Here is a 6000-nt window from a genome sequence, read left to right as displayed (position 1 = left end):
TGAGGGTTCCTATTTCTCCACATCCTCTCTAGCATTTGTTATTACTTGTCCTGTTGATTATAGCTATTCTAACAGGTGTGAGATGGTATCTCATTGTGGTTTCGATTTGCATTTCCCTAATAGCTAGCGATGTTGAGCATCTTTTCAAATATTTGTTGGCCATTTGTATACCCTCTAGGGAGAAGTGTCTCTTCAGGTCTTCTGCCCATTTTTTCTTTGGATCATTTGTTTTTTTTGTTGTTATTGAGTCATATGAGTTCTTTGTATATTTTGGATATTAGGCTCTTATTGGAGGCATTGCTTGAAAATACATTTTCTCATTCAGATGGTTGTCTCTTTACCTCGTCGATGGTTTCTTTTGCTGAGCAGAAGCTTTTTAGTTTGATGTAGCCCCATTCACTTATTTTAGCTTTTACTTCCCTTGCCTTTGAGGTCAAATTCATAAAATTCTCTTGAAGTCCAATGTCCTTGAGTCCAATGTTCCTATGTTTTCTTTTGTGCATTTTATTGTTTCAGGTCTTATATTCAGATCCTTCATCCATTTTGAGTGAATTTTGGTGTGTGGTGATAGACAACAATGTAGTTTCATTCTTTTGCAGGGTGGCTTTCCAGTTTTCCCAGCACCATTTATTGACGAGGCTTTCCTTTCTCCTTGCATACCTGGGCTAAATCCTACTTGGTTGTTGTGTATAACTATTTTTATACTCTTTTGGATTCTGTTAGCTGATATTTTGTTGAAAATTTTTGCATTTATGTTCATGAGAGATATTGGTCTGTGATTTTCTTGTGATACCTTTGTTTGATTTTGGCATTGGGATCATACTAGCCTTACAGAATGAGTTAGAAAGTATTCTTTCTTCCGTTTTCTGAAAGAGATTGTAGAGAATTGATATAATTTTTTCTTTAAATGTTTGGTAGAATTCACCAGTGAACCCATCCGGGCCTGGTACTTTTCTGTTTTGGAAGGTTATTAACTATTGATTCAAGTTATTTAATAATATGGGGCTATTCAGATTGTTTCTTGTGTGAGTTTTTACAGACTATCTTTCAAGGGATTGGTTCGTTTCATCTACATTATCAAATTTGTGAGCATAGCTTTGTTCATAGTCTTCCTTTACTATCCTTTTAATGTCCATGGGCTCTTTCATTTCTGATATTAGTAATTTATGTCCTCTCTCACTTTTTCTTAACTAGCTTGCTTAGAAGCTATGGATTTTATCGATCTCAAAGTACCAGCATTGAGTTTCATTGATTTTTCTTTATTGAGTTCCTATTTACAATTTCAGAGATTTAATTCTTTCAGAGATTTAATTCTTATTTTTTTAAATCTCATTTCTTTGGATATAATTTACTCTTCTTTTTTAGTTTCCTGAGATGAAAATTTAAACGATTGATTTTAGATCTTTCTTTTCTCTAATGTATGCATTCTGTGCTATAAATTTCCCTCTAAGCATTGATTTGCTGCATCTCACAAATTTTGATAAGTTGTGTTTTCATTTTCATTAATTTGATTCCCAGGTATTTTATAGTTTTTGATGCAATTATAAATGGGATTGTTTTCTTAATTTCTCTTTCTGAAAGTTCATCATTGGTGTATAAAAATGCCACTGACTTCTGAATATTTATTTTGTAGCCTGTTACTTTACTGAATCCATTGATCAGTTCTAACAGTTTTTTGGTGGAATCTTTAGGGTTCTCTCTATATAGTATGTCATCGGCAAATAACGAGAGTTTTACTTCTTCCTTTCCGATTCGGATGCCTTTTATTTTTTTCTTGTCTTGTTGCTGTGGCTAAGACTCCCAATACAGTGTTGAAGAGGAATGTTGAAAGTGGGCATCCTTATCTTGTTCCTGATCTTAAGGAAAATGCTTTTAGCCTTTCCCCATTGAGTATGATGTTAGCTGTAGGTTTGTCATACATGGTCTTTATTATGTTGAGATAAGTTCCCTCTATTCGCACTTTGCTGAGAGTTTTTATCATAAATGGATGCTGGATTTTGTCAAACGCTTTTTCTGCATCTGTTGATATGATCATATGATTTGTTAATGTGGTATCTCACATTAATTGATTTGCGGCTATTGAACTAACCTTGCATCCCAGGAATAAATCCACCTTGATCATGGTGTATGATATTTTTAATGTATTGCTGAATTCGGTTTGCTAATATTTTGTTGAGGATTTTTGTATCAGTGTTCATAAAAGATATCGGCCTATAGTTTTCTTTTTTTGTAATGTCTTTGCCTGGTTTTGGAATCAAGGTAATAGTGGCCTCATAAAAGGAGTTACGGAGCCTTCCCTTTTTTTTGGCTTTTTTGGAATAGTTTGAGAAGAATAGGTGATAATTCTTCTTTGAATGTTTGGTAAAATTTGCCTATGAAGCCATCTGGTCCAGGACTTTTGCTTTTTGGGAGGTTTTTGATAACCCGATTCAATTTCATTGGTGGTAATCGGTCGGTTCAGATTTTCTGTTTCTTCTTGACTCAGTCTTGGGGGATTGTATGTTTCTAGGAATATGTCCATTTCTTCCAGATTGTCCAATTTGTTGGCGTATAATTGCTCATAGTATTTTCTTATGATCCATTGTATTTCTGTGGAGTCCGTGGTTATTTCTCCTCTTTCATTTCTGATTTATTTGAGTCCTCTCTCTTTTTGCCTTGATGAGTCTGGCTAATGGTCTGTCAATTTTGTTTATCCTTTCAAAGAATCAGCTCTTGGTTTCATTAATCTTTTGTATTGTTTTTCTTGACTATTTCATTTATCGCCTCTCTGATCTTTATTATTTCCTTCTTTCTATTATTCACTTTGGGCTTTGTTTGCTGTTCTTTTTCTAGTTCTTTTAATTGTAAGATTAGATTGTTTATTTGAGCTTTTTTTTTTATTTCTCGAGGTAGGCCTGTGTTGCTATGAATTTCCCTCTTAGGACTGTTTTTGCTGTGTCCCATAAATTTGAGTCATTGTGTTTTCATTTTCATTTGTTATCTAGGTATCTTTTGATTTCTTTCTTGATATCATTAATAACCCATTCATTGTTTAGTAGCATGTTATTTAGCCTCCATGTGTTTGTGTATTTTCTAGTTTTTTCTTGTAGTTGATATCTAGTTTCATACCATTGTGATCAGAGAAGACGGTTGATATGATTTCAATGTTTTTAAATTTATTGAGACTTGATTTGTATCTAGTTTTAGGAAATCTTAATGGGAGATGGCTTCTTGGCCTTGAAAGACAGCTAAGATGCAGACTGATATTCTTATTGTTTGAATAAGTCAGTTCAATTGAGCACATGCTTACTTAATGCAGTGTATAATACCTAGTTACTTGGAAGTATAAATAGGAATACACCAGCTTTAAGTTTTCATTGACTTGATAATCTAGATTGTAAATGCACACAGTTTATAATATAGAATATAACTAATACTGTTGGAGGTGGAGATGAAGTACTATAATTTCGTAGAAGAGAAGGAAGAAGAACTTCTGGACAGGGAAATTATGGAGGGCTTCTTGACACAAGGGGGATTTTTGTAATTGTTTTGTTCTTTGTTTTTTTTTCATTTTTCATTTTTTGTTTTTTATTATTTTTTATTTTTTTAGGCAAGGCAACCCTTGGTTGACCTCAAATAGTCAGCTTACAGCCCCTTATTTTTTATTTTTATTTTTTATGCCTACAGCACCTGGTTGTAATTTTTTAAACTTATTTTTCAATTACAGTCAACATACAATATTATATTAGTTTTGAGTGTACAACATAACAATTAGACATTTATTTAAATTACGAAGTGATCACCCCGATAAATCTAGCACCCATCTGATACTATACACAGTTATTACAATATTATTGACTATATTCTCTATGCTGTACTTCACGTCCCATGACTTTTTTTATAACCAGCAATTTGTACTTCTTTTTTTATATTATTATTTTTTAAATAATTTAATGAAATCCATTGTTTCAGCTGTATACTTTAACAATAAGGCATATATATATTTACACTGTGTGTTCACTTCCCATAGTTAAATTTCTTTCTGTCACCACATATTTGACCCCACAAGGGGAATTTTTGAACTTGACCTATGGAGGTTAGATTTTGTTAGAGTTTTGTGGAAAAGACTAAAGAAACAGTAGGAGTAGAACTTAAGGAAGATATTGGATGTTAGTGAAACAATGCTAGTCATATAGTGTTCAGGATATTTTGGGAGGGTATGTTGTGGAAGATAATTCTGGAAACTTTAATAGATTTATGTCGTATAAAGGCTGGAACACGATCTTAATTAAGAATTATGAATCTTCTCAGTAGAAGGAAGTTATAGAAGACTTTGAAGCAAAGGCAGTTTATAACTAGATCTATATTTTAGGAAGAAAATTGTTATACTGTAGAAGTAAAATAAAAGAGTAGGAGGCAAATGTGTAGAAATAGCAAGAGTAAGTTTAATTTTCATTTATTTTCTTGCTTGAGGTTAAAAGTCTAAGGAAACAGTGCTCCACCCTCATTTTGCCTCATGTCGAACAAAAAAATTAAAAAATATCCAGGAATGATATATTTAATGCTGGTGAGAATAAGGTGAGATAGGCAGTCTTAGACACAGACACTGGGAATATAAACCACTACAACTTCCTGAAAACATGTTGAAAATAAGAACAAAAGACCTTAAAATCCCCCTTAGTCCCCTTTACTTAGAAATTTCAAAATCTAGGACTGTGTCCTAAGAAAATACATACAAATCAGAGAAGCATGCAAAGATTTGTCTACTAGAATTCTTATTGGGGGTTTATTTGCAGTAGAAAAAAATGGGAAACAAAAAATTTTTATTAACTAGCAGGGGTCAAATAAATCATGGTATATTCATAAATGGGATATTGTTGAGGCATTAAAAATAATGTTTTAAAGACCTGTAATAGTCCTTATGTAAAGTTATATTGAAAAAAATCAAAGTGTAGGTTGCTGGAACTAATTCAGTCTCAATTTTAGTCAAAAAGATTAAGAAGTGCAACAAACATTTACACTGGCCATCTGTGGCTGATAAGATTATGATTTTACTTCAGTATACTCTTTTACATTTAGGTTTCTGACTTTCCGTTGATTTTTATTTTTATTTTTATTTATTTAATTTTTAGGCAAGGCAACCTTTGGTTGACTTCACAGATTGCAAGGACCTTGTCAGTTTACAAGCTCTTATTTTTTTTATTTTTTTTATTTTTTTACGCCTACAGCGCCTGGTCTTCCTAGGTGGTCTCTCATCCAAGTATTAACCAGGCCCGACCCTGCTTAGCTTCCAAGATCAGATGAGATCGGGCTTGTTCAGGGTGGTATGGCTGTAATCTTTTGATTTTTAATCAAATAATTTAGACGAATTTCAATTAAAGAAAATTCATTGGATTTAGTGATAAATTATTGGTAAAACGAGGAGTTTTGGTAGGGTAGTGGATTTCAAAGAAAAAGGCTAATGTTAAGGGTTGGGGAATTAATGTTAGATGAGCAGGTAGAGGCAGCAAAGCGAAATGCCTTGGACAAGTTTTTGCATTGAAAATAAAAATGAACAGTTGAGGTAGTCTGGTTTCAGAAGAATTTTTGTTTTGTGTGTTTTGTTTTTATAGGAAGGAGATTTGAACACGTTGGTTGGAAGGATGGAAATCAGTCACTGATAGGGAGAGGCTGAAAAAAAGTCAGAAAAACAGGGTAATTACTGGAACATTGCAAGGAGAGGAAGTTGGAGGTAGGGGGTGGAGGAAAGATGATTCAGGGCACAGGTTGAGTGACTTCCAACATAGGAAGTTACTTTTAATCCTCAATTGAAGGGGAGATATGGAATACTTTTGAAGGAGGAAGCATTTGGGGAACTTACTCCAGATGGTTTTCACCATTTAAAAATGAAATGCCTCCTCCTTAGAGGGTGGGAAGACAGGAATAGAGTTTGGAGTTTGAAGAAGCTGGTTAAAATTTTATAAGAGCCTCCATGGAGAGAAATCACATAGAACAGAGACCAAGCAGAAGTGCATCTGTAGT

The 6000-nt window shown here is 33.4% G+C and overlaps 1 protein-coding gene and 1 pseudogene across 5 annotated transcripts in view; one reads left to right on the top strand and one right to left on the bottom strand.

Moving 5' to 3' along the window:
* Positions 1 to 6000, top strand: part of FAM13B (family with sequence similarity 13 member B) — a 72048-nt gene that overhangs the window by 39267 nt on the left and 26781 nt on the right. The window lies entirely within an intron of this gene.
* Positions 5199 to 5317, bottom strand: LOC120581702 (uncharacterized; annotated as a pseudogene).

Source organism: Pteropus medius, unplaced genomic scaffold (genome assembly GCF_902729225.1).
Source record: "Pteropus medius unplaced genomic scaffold, Ma_sr-lr_union100, whole genome shotgun sequence".
In the NCBI taxonomy this organism is placed as follows: Eukaryota; Metazoa; Chordata; class Mammalia; order Chiroptera; family Pteropodidae; genus Pteropus; species Pteropus medius.
The sequence above is the reverse complement of the archived record's forward strand: the minus strand, read 5'-3'. Positions and strand labels throughout refer to the sequence as shown.